This window comes from Diadema antillarum, unplaced genomic scaffold (assembly GCF_040938485.1).
Source record: "Diadema antillarum isolate AM-2024a unplaced genomic scaffold, OU_Dant_1.0 scf00000197, whole genome shotgun sequence".
In the NCBI taxonomy this organism is placed as follows: domain Eukaryota; kingdom Metazoa; phylum Echinodermata; class Echinoidea; order Diadematoida; family Diadematidae; genus Diadema; species Diadema antillarum.
Window position 1 is genome coordinate 200846 of NW_027271086.1, and position 12641 is coordinate 213486.

Below are 12641 nucleotides of genomic sequence, written 5' to 3' on the forward strand. Positions count from 1 at the left end.
AAGCTTCACACTCCGATCTGCTTGGTATGTGCTCACAAGTGTATCTCTTGTTAATGGCTATAAGTACACCTCCGTAACCATCAGCACGATCCTTGCGGAAGACGTCATATGTACTGGGAAATATTTCGGAGGTATGAATGCTGTCGTTGAGCCATGTTTCTGTTCCGATGATGATTCCTGGTGCTGTTGAATCTATCAAATTTGCAATTTCCTCTTTCTTATTTTTGACACTTTGGAAATTCACTGTAACTATTTTTACACTGGTTGAGAGATTAGTCTTCTTCACAGCACGCCTTTGTGGAAGAGGTGAAGAACTGGCTCTAGGAGGGCCAGGGCTGCCAGGTTCATTTAAGTTGTCTTCAGAGATGCTGCGTAAACTTTCAAAACTGTTCCACGTATTTGTAATGTGTGAGTCAAAGAGGCTTGTTGAAAACTGGGGCATACCACATGCTACACATTGCCAGGAAACACTGGAGTTAGCAAGGGCTTCGTAAATGGGAGTAGCCATGTGCATACAGTCTACATGGTACCACTGCTGGCAACAATCACAGGCAACCCCTCGTTGTTTCCAAGTGACGGCTCGTTCACATATCTGACATGGATATTTTGCCTTGGGGCCAGGATTGAGTTCTACATCTGAAGAAAGAGCCAGTACAAGAAGGCTAAGGTACAGCAGAGCATAATCTTTACCATGCGCACCTTGGGATGACAAGCATATCTCAGATCGTTGCTTCAGCAGATGACTGAACACATTTCCTTTAACATCATGAAGAAAAGAGTTCACTTGTTTTGAACAGTAACTCTGCTGATACTTCATGCTGGGGTTTTGAATATTTTTCCATGAGGAACTGTACATGTACCCGTTTGCATGTTTGCACTGGTATTGCTGACATGCAGCAGGCGGTCAAATTTTGGACAGCGTTGTGGTCGAATTATGGGTGGCATGCATTAAACATTAATTGATGAGGGGTTAGGTCTACACTGTACACAATATTGCATATTGGTAGGCCCTACAATTCTACATGGCCATAGCATGGCATGGGCATGGAGCCAGCAGAGCGAGCAACATCCCCGCAAGAAGCAAGGTGAAGCTTTCGGACAAGTGAAAGTAAATTTATAGAAGTAGAATTTCTAATTGTTACATGTTAATTATGTCGATTGGTGTAACACAGACTTCTAACTTTTGTTGCTACATGATAGCGGATGTTAGGCCTATTTGCCGTATTGGGTATAGATCTCTTTAGATCTAACACTAACAGTTAGGGCTCTAAACTGTTGAGTGTTATTTCTAACTTGTTATAACTTTCTAATAAGGCGCCTTCTAATAAATCTAGGTCCATAGGTAGGGTTGCCGGACACTTTTCAAAACACAATCTTTTTACAGAAATGATACCTTACCTGTGTACACAACAGCGTTCCAACTGCCGAAATTCGTCTTTTTCACGGTAAAATTTCCCCAAAAGCGTAAATTTCCGAGTTAAACTGACACCAGTTTGGTTCAAAATGATTGGAATATTAATTAGATTTCGCGCGTGCTACGTGCTCGAGATCGGTGTTCAGATTTGGCCAATTCACGTGACTTTTGGGCGGAGCTATGTCAGGTAATGATCTTGATCGAAGTCGTTTGTTTACTTTTCTGCAATACTAATTAAGATTAGTTGACATAGTTCGGTACCTACAGTTCACTCCTCATTGTAACCAAGTATTCCAGATCGGCAATTTTCTTCTTTTATACCGACCTTTCTCGTAAACTTATAGCCCATACCGGTGGATGTGAAAATTAATCTTCATTTCGTAGTAGTAACCCAACTGCGAGTCAAACGTGAAGCATGTTCCGGCTGCAGATGTGTGTTGTACACTGTTGAGCGATAGGACTTGGTGATTCGTAAGTGGTGGCTTTGCCCCTAAATTTCAACTTAAAAATGAAAAGCAATTTCAATTTGAATAAGTGCAGATGTTGTTTAGTCGTTGCCGTATTATGACTTGCAAAATTTGGTTCATAAAAAGATCTCTTTCTGTCTAGATCAAGATTTTTCTTGATTTGGTTAATCGTGAACCCTTCCAGAGTGTGACAACTGATGCTCGGAATGAAGGATTGGGGACTTGTGCGCAAGTGTAAGCGCATTGGTTTATGTGCATCAGCAGTATTAACTACGGACGGGTTTACGATGACCGAATCAAGAAAAAATCATCAATATGGTCAGAAAGAACCATATGAAGAACCAAATGTAACACGTCATGAGTTGTTTACAGTTGAACTATATCTGTACGAGCTCAAACTGAAAATTAAATCAAATTTTCAAGTTGAATTTCACGGGCAAAGCTACCACGTACGAAGCACCATATTACTCCGCTGTCAGGCTGGCCGAAGTCAGTTGTGTGCGGGTGAATCGGGTCCGTTGCTCACTGTACCTCCGTCCATCGCATCGGCGTGCTTGTGTTGCGTGCGTGCGTCATTCTTCCGGACTGACTGGCCAGCTAGCTGTGTGTGTAACGAAAGTTTCATTTTTAGTCAACAAGCAAGACGTTCCGTCGTCCAATTTTTCCTCTCTCCTCACCTTCTACTTCCTCCTGACCTATTCCTCTGCTTCCCTTAGTACAAACATGGTTTTGACAGTATCGAGTCTATATTTAGAGTTGTGGTTGCCCCAAGCTAGTACGAGTTGCTCAGTGCTGTTACACAAGCCCCGTACCCCTTTATATTATTCACAAGAAACGACAGATGAAACTGGTGATATGATGGCAACATTAACATTGATTACAGCTAGATGAACTTCGATTTTTTTTAAATCTTGTCACGTGACAAATTAGCACTATACTCCATTTATCTTTCTTCACAAGATAGAAATATGAAACGATAATGGCGATATGAACAGCCTCAATATTTACCCTCGTTGTAGGGAGGTATAATGAAGAACGATTATATTGAAATCTGCACTTATATAGTCATGTAAAAAGGCCTTCTATTACTAGTTAAGTATCAGTCTGAAAAATCATAATTTCTGAGTAGGACTTGTGTGACAATTCAACGTTTCATAGTAACCTCCATGGATAACAACCAAAATACACAGCTATGTTTTGATTAAATTGTCCGTGTGTCAGCATTTGGTTATCATTAAAATCAGCATCGCCGATGACTAGGCCTATATACTTGTACATCTAGTTTCACTCTTCACAAAGAACATCTATTAGGAAGACAAGAATATGTTTGTATATGCATGTAATACCGTTTGAATGCACCCTAATTGAAATGTGTTATAACTCTGCCTATAGATGCAAACTAATACACGTCCTTCCGGCTCGCTTGTGACCTGTCATCTCGCCTTGAAGGGTGTGACTTTCAGCCAGGGCCTGACGGCAGCAGGAGTGATGAGGCTACGGAGGGCAGTCCATCCTCCCGCCAGGCGATGAATTCTGGTGCGTCTGTGCTTCCAATGGCAGATCGTCGTGGAAACGCTAATGTGCTGAGATATCTACAGTTTATCCAAAAAATAAATAAATAAATAAATAAATAAATAAATAAATATATATATATATATATATATATATATATATAATGGAAACTGATTTCGCAAAGGATCGGGGAATACTAGTTATACTAATGCGAGTGTACAGCTATTTCCTCCATTTTTGGAACGAAACTTCATTTGTTTTTCACACAATATGCTTATCAAAGCAAAAGAATGTCAATATGGAAAAAAATTCCTTTTATCGCGTATAATGAGTTAATCTCGAATACTATTGTTGTGTATTGGAATCAGGTTCCTATACTACGCTGCAGAATGACTTCTGATACACACATTCGCTATTTAAGTATTTAATCAAATCTCTTCTAGTTCTAATAATATATATCATGTATAACTTCGAGCGTCAAATCCCATATACACTTGAAAAGTACGACTCACTCGATACAGCCCCTATTCAAACACACAAAAAATGATCAACATACAATGAAGATGACAATGGGGCGGGGTCTTGAAGTTGAACAGGGATTAGTTTTGGCATGGAGAAGGTATACATCCATTAAGGGGGATTAGACTCAACATCAATTCCAAACAATGAATGGGGGAAGGACAAAATGTTTGGTGTTCATTCATTGTATTGATCTAATGGTCGTAAATCGTGGCCTTGCTACTTGCAGATGAAACAAAAACCCCGCGGTATTAGTGTTTCAAAATACTTCTTAGATGTGAACTATGCATGGATAGAATAACTATTGTAAAATTTAAACTCCGGTATAATCGATGTTATGTAAGTTTGGTCAAACATACAAAATGTGAACAACAGAAAAAGTTTCCAGACTATAAAACCGCCAACAGTTAGTTTAATGAGGAAAAATACTGATATCTCTTTATATTTTAGGTTTTTGCAAAAAATGTTAGGATGATTAGTGTACAACAGACAACACATATGAATCATTATGGGATATCTTAAACGTTTTTAAAATCAAAGTTGGAAGGGTGGAGCTGATCATTCTGACACCGTTAATACAACAGGTGCCGTGCGCGGAGCAGCGTTTCCGATACATTTAGCATGGGATAGCTCAGGCAGGGGACAAAAGCATCCCGGTTTTGGCTAGTTTGCAGGCACAAACCCTTGTTAGTCGTAAAGGAGTCTGCGCCAAGACTACTATATGCACCACTTCGGCACTGTCCCATAGGCCCTGTGTTTGGGAGAGGCTGCAGTGCAATGGTGCGTGTATTAGTCTTGGCACATGCAGACTCCTAATACGACCAACAAGGGTTTGTGCTTGCAAACTAGGTTTTGGCTGCATTGAATATGCACTGAAGTCAAGTTCCGTCTTTAACAATGGTTGTTTTGGTTGAAGATTTCTTTGCTTATTTTGTATAATTATCATGACCAGCACATTGAAGCCTAATAACAGGAGCAAGCCATGGTTCCAATAATCTCGAGTGAGCATTGCATGGGACATTGGTGATACAATGTACCAACAAACAATAATACGTGAACTCACGCAGATTTCCCCTCAGAAAGGATACTAGTAACCTCTACTTCATTGTGTACTATGATTCATATGCATCACTTCTATTTGTCAGTGTTTAATATTCCAGCCCTTAATCCATGATTATAAATGGCTATTACATACCAAACATCTTACGTTTGGAATTAGATGGATTGCCCGTACGCGTATTAAAGTGTTGATCTCTGTTGACCGGAAGATCGTTTTTGTACCTGGTCGTCGGGATAATGTTCCGTCCGTCCGCGGAGAATGCTGCGTCTCGCTTCATTCATACAATCCCCTCTACTCTAGTAAAGGAGGCGGAGGAGAGCCGTGAATGGAAAAAAAATACTAAAAACTCCGCAAGGACGGATTTTTTTTTTTGTCTTGAATCTATGTACGCGGAAAAATCCGTCTGTCTGGGGGGATTTTGTAAATTGTTTTCCTTGTCTGTTTTTACTTTTACGGTTCTCCTTCAGATAGGAAGGAAGGGATTTCGTGATGCCTCCCCGCCCGGGCCGGAACATAATTCCCGGCAACAACGAACAAGATAGGAACCGATCTTCGGTCAAGCTATTCTATGATCAGAAAACTGCCTGATATAACTTACTATACTGACATAATACACATCACATGACTGTATGAACATCAAAGGAATAGAAAACTGAAATGTCTTCTTACCAATTGCATATGCCGCCCAGAACATCTGAATCCCTTCTGATGAAAGCTGCTTGGATCGCTTCAGGTCAGTTCTCTAATATTCGTGGCAAGCGCATGGGAGATACAAAATGGCGTATGTTTGGGAGAGTCCTTGCCTTTATCACTAGCGGGAGAGAGGCCTGATGGGTAATATAAACCAGGGAGGTTTATAAACAATGCCGCTGGAGAGGAAGAGGGAGAGAGAAAGGGGGGGGGGGGGGAGGGGGAAGAGAGAGAGAGAGAGGAAGAGAAGATAACAGACTGATGTGTGAAGAGAGATTGATGACGAGCGAGTGTGTGCAGGAGTGTGCTCCCCCCCCCCCTCTCTCTCTCCCCCCTCTCCCTCTCTCTCCTGTGTGTGTGTGTGTGTGTGTGTGTGTGTGTGTGTGTGAGGGTGTGTGTGTGTGTGTGTGTGTGTGTGTGTGTGTGTGTGTGTTTGTTTGTCATGCATGTTAGTGTATGACCGCATCATTGTTCCCGCCTTTTTTCTTATCTCCCAACAGAAGCTAATACATCGCACGGCCTACGAAGCTCCTTGAAGCTGACTTGCAGAGGAATACACGCCACTGGTACCGAAGAGCCAAGAGCAACAAGCTAAAGTCACAGACTCTGATTGGCAGAAGGAAGATGTTAGTAATGTGAAGAAAAGAGCCTGCAACAGTCACCTCTCTGCCCACATGAACCTGCAAGCATACGACAATAAATACAGGAACCATGCAGGAACTAACTCCTCGCCTGATCCTACGGGATGAAAAGAGGGCTTGGGCAGGGCCTTGGGGGCAGTTCCCAAGTGCGCTCAACCAAGATTGATGTTGTTTGTTGGTGTATAACCCCCCCTAAAAAAAAACAAAAACAAAAACAAAACAAAACTACAACAACAACAACAACAAACACAAAACAAAACAAAACAAAACAAAAACAAAAACAAAACAACAAACAAACAAACAAACAACAACAATAAAAACCGGAATTAGTCACAATTTATGCTTCATGAAAAACAAAATTGATGCACGGTTCTATACCTGCGTATCAGCCAATTCTTGGCCACAGCAACAATTCAGCGTCATACCTCCGCATTTTTGAACTGCTTTATCGCAAACATATTCGCCGAAATAACATTAAATTATTCTGAAAAAAACCCCGAACAATAATATGCTTCGAAACGGGAATTCAGCGAAAAAACAAACAAACTACAAGACTTATTAGTGACCGTTTTACCATTCTCATTTTCTCGCAAAGACCGAATTCGAAGTGTTTGAATATGAGTCAACGATGATTATTTCGGCTGCTTCGCTTTATACGCGATTAAAATTTGCTAAGCGCGTAAAGAGGAGTATTGGTCATGTACGACAAAACATCCAACAAAAGAACCTGATGAATCAACCGTTTAACTTATCTAGAGTTCGCGAAACGAATTCATCACTCCGAAGTGGTTCAACAAAAGCCGGAAAAAAAGTCGAAGAACAGCAGGTGAACATAAGGACAATAAATAAAATTCTGGAATGAAACAAACAGATAAAAAGCACACGATATCAAGTTTGAAAACGAAGATATATACGAATCTAGCAATAAAGACCAATTCTAAAATACTATTTTGCAAGTTCAAAACAATATAATCATCAGGGATGTGTATACGCTAACAAGGATTGACCACTACAATGAGACTACGCTGCTTCTATGCTTGCTAACTCACTGTTTCTCATTTCAATATAAAATGTATCCATCTACTACCAAATTATACCGACATGACAAAAGCACACACAATCATACAGAATAATCAACCTTGACCGACATACTGTAAAGTTACCGCAAAAGTTATTTGTGTTTATATACGCCGGAAATGTCACTTTCACACAAGACAAATTGCATAGTTCATCTTCAAGATGTTATAAAGGGTAATTGAAATACACCGTAGTTGTAATATATCAAGACGTTAGAATAATGTATTGAATGTTAATTCTGATGACGAAGAAATCCCAGCAAGAAGCAGGAAATTTCGAACTTCATGTGAAACTCCTCAAATATAATAAAAGCATCGTGTAACTGAAAGCGGATACAACATCATCATTTTACTTATTTCACACCCAACAAGTTAATGCAAAATAGAAGAAACACGTATAGCTTACCAATGTTGGAGGCTTTGAAAAGTTTGATACTGCATATAACGACTTTTGATATGTACGAGGTTAGAGATTTGGTGATCCTATCACGCTGGCGTTCGAGAAGTACTAGTATACTGACTATAGCATATGGCATTCCGGCTAACTTTTCAAGCCCAGGTTATCGCAAAAGACAACATAGTTCCCACGCCAAGGCTACCAGCAGTCGGGTTCAAACAACAGGGGATTACAAAATTTGAAAGAGGCCTTTGTTGTGTGCTTGGGAGGTCAAGTTTATGACCAATTAAGATTGAGCTTAAGCGTCTTAACTTCTTATCGCAATAGAGGCTGGAAAGCCATAGAAAATACGAACACTATGGGCTCAAGGGGTAGCGCAGCTGTAAGCTGCGTATCAATATTGAGTTGAAGTGCTTCAGGTGTATATAAAAGATACATGTAGGCCTACACCCGCCAATGTACAAAATAATTGTCAACATAGATGCATGAGTTATATCACAATACACAATGCACAATCAAATATTTCCGAACATCATACACGAGACACAACACTGAAATAACGCGAGAAATGACATAAAGTATGTCTTCACCTTTTATACCGTTGTAGTATGAGTAATCTTTTATTTTCGTTCCAAAAATAATAGTGACAGAAACATAACAGAATCATATGACACAATGAATCATTTTGTATGAAAATTAAGATAACAAGTATGATAGCCCTATAACCTGAAATAAAACGAAATGATTATATAGATAACCATGAACACTAAAAGATATGTTGTTTGAAGGAAAGCATGGATTGTTATCTCTGCAGTACAATTTCTCCTTTTGCTTTCTTCTTCAATTCAATCTTCCTCTTACTATAGAGCTCACTCTTTCACTGCTGCACAACACACAATCTACCCCCCACCCCCACCCCCACCCCATCTCTCTCCCCCTCTCTCTCTCTCTCTCTCACCTCTCTCTCGGTTTTGTTTATATTACCCAGGAGGCCTTTCTCCTCCTCGTGATCAAAACAAGGCCATTCTCTGTTTAATGTCCCTCGCCACGCCACGCCACGTAGTATCGCATTGTGAAACAGAAGGCACGCTCTATTCATAGAGTACTGTGACACGCTAAATCTCTTCCTCTCTTCCGCAGAAAAAGGTCCATGTCGCCATGACAGTTGGTAAGAAGACCATTCAATTTTTTAGTCTGTTTATGTTGTATCTATATTCATATTTATGGCAGGTCTTCTAGCAGTAAGTTATGCTGATTAACACTTCTAACAGAAAGGTTTGCAGCTACGGATTAATTCTGCTCTGCCAGTAGAAGAGAGGCAGAGGTGTATCGTGAGTGCGGGATCGAGAGAGAACGAATGTGTTGCACGGCGTGGTTTCTTGATGTCAACGGGAAACTCAGCACAGCTATATTCCATTGGAAGTATCATTTATTCGTATCATATAATGTTCTTTGTACTTATAATATCATGAAGTTTCAATTAACTGTGAAATCCTGATGAAGTTCAAACTCGAATATGAATGAAGTTGGTACGGATTAATTCTGCTCTGCCAGTAGAAGAGAGGCAGAGGTGTATCGTGAGTGCGGGATCGAGAGAGAACGAATGTGTTGCACGGCGTGGTTTCTTGATGTCAACGGGAAACTCAGCACAGCTATATTCCATTGGAAGTATCATTTATTCGTATCATATAATGTTCTTTGTACTTATAATATCATGAAGTTTCAATTAACTGTGAAATCCTGATGAAGTTCAAACTCGAATATGAATGAAGTTGGTACGGATTAATTCTGCTCTGCCAGTAGAAGAGAGGCAGAGGTGTATCGTGAGTGCGGGATCGAGAGAGAACGAATGTGTTGCACGGCGTGGTTTCTTGATGTCAACGGGAAACTCAGCACAGCTATATTCCATTGGAAGTATCATTTATTCGTATCATATAATGTTCTTTGTACTTATAATATCATGAAGTTTCAATTAACTGTGAAATCCTGATGAAGTTCAAACTCGAATATGAATGAAGTTGGTACCGTATTATACTGGTAATCGTGGTATGCAAATTCGGCAATATGTCACAGGAATATATGCCTACGATTGGAACATCGTAATGAGAGTATAGCTTTACAACCTCAATTCTTTCTAGTTTATTATTGGCTTATGTGATGTTGAGTCTATGTTTATTGCATAAGTAAGCAAAGGTAGGCACATATCAGTTTAATTCAATAACATACATGTCATACTATATAGGCCACGTCCAAGCAGTCACGCACACAGCGCGATCGCTTTACAGCACTGAACATGCCCCCTGTTCATAGAGTACACGTACGCGTACGTACTTAGTATACTGTAAAACATGATATATTCGCGGCATGAATTTTTCGCGAATTGGATCGACAGCCTTTTTCGTGGTATGAAATTTTCGCGAAGTGCCACTGGCGTTCAATGCATATAGTGTAAACAAGGACTTTCGCGTGCATTTTAATTTCGCGAATCTTGGCGCTCGCGAAATTCGCGAAATTAAAGTGCACGCGAAAATTCCTCGTTTTACAGCATAAACCAAACCCGACGTGGTGCGTGGGGATAACACGCGATCAAATACGAGTACCTGCATACAACAGGTACTGCGTTCTTTATAAGCAAGGCAGATGAAAATAGTTTGTTAGATATTTGACAATTAGATCAATTTTGGTTAGAATTCTTAAAGGAGAGATCATTTAAATTGGAATACAGAGTTTACGGTGGGAGCCTTGCATGCTGTCCCGTAGCGTTATGGTAAACGTGTGTAACGTATAGCGTGCGTACGCGTACGCGTGCGCATATGGGGAAAATATATGGCATTATATAATGGATTCAAGAATGTAGCCAATTGGAAGCGCTGAAATGAGTCACGTGTGCGCTCATGATTTTTCTTATACATGCATGCGCAGATGTTACAAGTGCGTCGCGCGCTACTTAGTACGCGCTGTCAATCCTGTAAACAACTTCTAGTTAAACAACTTTTCGTTATTTGGTTATTTGGTTCATTGCATAAGATTACACATTTTTCCCCAGTAAATTTATGTACCTTCATTGTACTTTTTCGTATCGTTTTTCTTTTCTCTTTTTTTTTTCGATATGTAATCTCAAATGTATAATTCACATGGTTATCTCCAATACCCTGATTGGGTGACATGAGATAAATTAAATTGTCATTGTCATTGTCAATTGTCAACTGTCAAATTGTCATTGACCTTTCTCTTAATTCATTTCTAGTTCTGGCTGCCGTGCCATGCCAGCCGGCCTTTCCTTGTGCATAACATGTGTGGCGATGGCCTACGTATATGTGCGGGATTTCCGAGTGCGACGTGCGTAAATGTTTGGGACGAACATCTTCGGACATCTTGACTTTTGAGCGAGTGCTACATGTAGCTGACTGGTATTGACCCACAAAGGTACATGAAAAATTCTGTTAGTTTCCGACCCATTTCATAAATCAAATAATTAGTGGAGATGCAGCTCACTCTCGGGCATTTACAATGTAGTGCAACATGCACTCGGCTTCGCCTCGATCGTGCATGTTTCACAATTGTAAATACCCTTGAGTGCGCTACAACTTCATTGACGTACTCTCACCTGTGTATTATTTGTATAATTATCGTAATTGCCTTGGCCAAAGACTAAACACCGGAGTTCAGTCGGCGTTAGCTCCGCCTATTAACAGAACCTGCATGACATCATCTCATGAATAAAGGGTTTTTTCCTTTGCGCAAAAATGCGCTAGGGCCCTTGGGGCCCAAACCGAATGGAAAAAATCATAAAAAATATTTTGCAAATGTGGATACATGTTCCCAACGCGTCCTATCAACAGTAAAAGTGCTACATTTTTTTTTATGTATAGCTCCTTATCAAAGCAAACAATCTAATAAGTTTCTGAAAAGATAAATAAAGGGGACAAATGTCTGTCATTTCGACTACAAATTGGATTTTTTTGATGTACCGTCGACAGGGCCCCAGCCAAAGAAGTGAAAAGGTGTGGGGCGCCCGCTACTAGGATTACACGGGGCCCCTGGGGAGGGCGGGGCCAGGCATTGCGCAATCACTTTACTCAGCATGGTCATCGATTGAAGGTCAACCGTCAGCATGTACTCGGATATATTTTGGAATATTCTGCGTCTTCCACATCATGTTTAGGCAAGTCTTTCCGTAATAATGATTTACAATGTACAAAGTTTGTCATAACTGCATATCGGGGTAGGAAAGTGAGATGAACGTGTAGAATTTGTGGTAAGTTTATGAGGATTCATTTCATTTTTAATGGCGGCGGATGCAATTTGACCCCTCATTCATTTTGACGTACGCGGGGTTACGAGATGGTGCGGATTGATTAACACGTAATTAAGCGGGTGTCCAATTTCTGAAGGCTATGTCCTTGACGTTCGGCGTCCCTACATAGGTCTATTGTCTGTTAGTGTTATAGAGATTGCAAACTAAAACCTACAAGAACTTCTACACGTGGGACTACGCCAAACAACATCGCCTTCAAGATCCAAACCTGTTTTATAACAAATTGGTTTTATAAAGAAGTAGATGATCCACACTATTACGGTAATTATTAAGAAACATGATTTCTAAAACGTTGTTAAAGATATACCGTGTATCGTTCAGCAGGACACCAAAATTCTCGTAACCTTGGTCTTGGAGTTTTGACGTCTTCGGCTTTCCCCACACCAACACGTGCTTTATACACATCGGACGCATCGCACTCATTGCATCGCACCGCCACCGCACCGCCACCGCATCGCATACCCATACCGCACCGCGTCATCGATCGCATGCACGGTTAGTGAACAATCCGTGTAGTCCGAGTCGTACGCATTGGCGTTTTTACTCT

At 40.5% G+C, this 12641-nt stretch overlaps 1 protein-coding gene and 1 long non-coding RNA gene across 2 annotated transcripts in view; one reads left to right on the top strand and one right to left on the bottom strand.

The window, feature by feature from the left end:
• Positions 1–12468, bottom strand: part of LOC139723708 (HEAT repeat-containing protein 1-like) — a 62017-nt gene extending 49549 nt beyond the window's left edge. Inside the window, exon 1 of the mRNA XM_071634930.1 lies at positions 12402–12468. The gene's annotated coding sequence lies outside the window, so the exon portion shown is untranslated. The remainder of the gene's footprint in view (positions 1–12401) is intronic.
• LOC139723642 (uncharacterized) lies at positions 8866–12166 on the top strand. The gene is made up of 3 exons (XR_011710376.1): positions 8866–8944; positions 11024–11202; positions 11757–12166. It is a non-coding gene; the product is annotated as an uncharacterized lncRNA (long non-coding RNA).
• Positions 12469–12641: the final 173 nt, after the last annotated feature.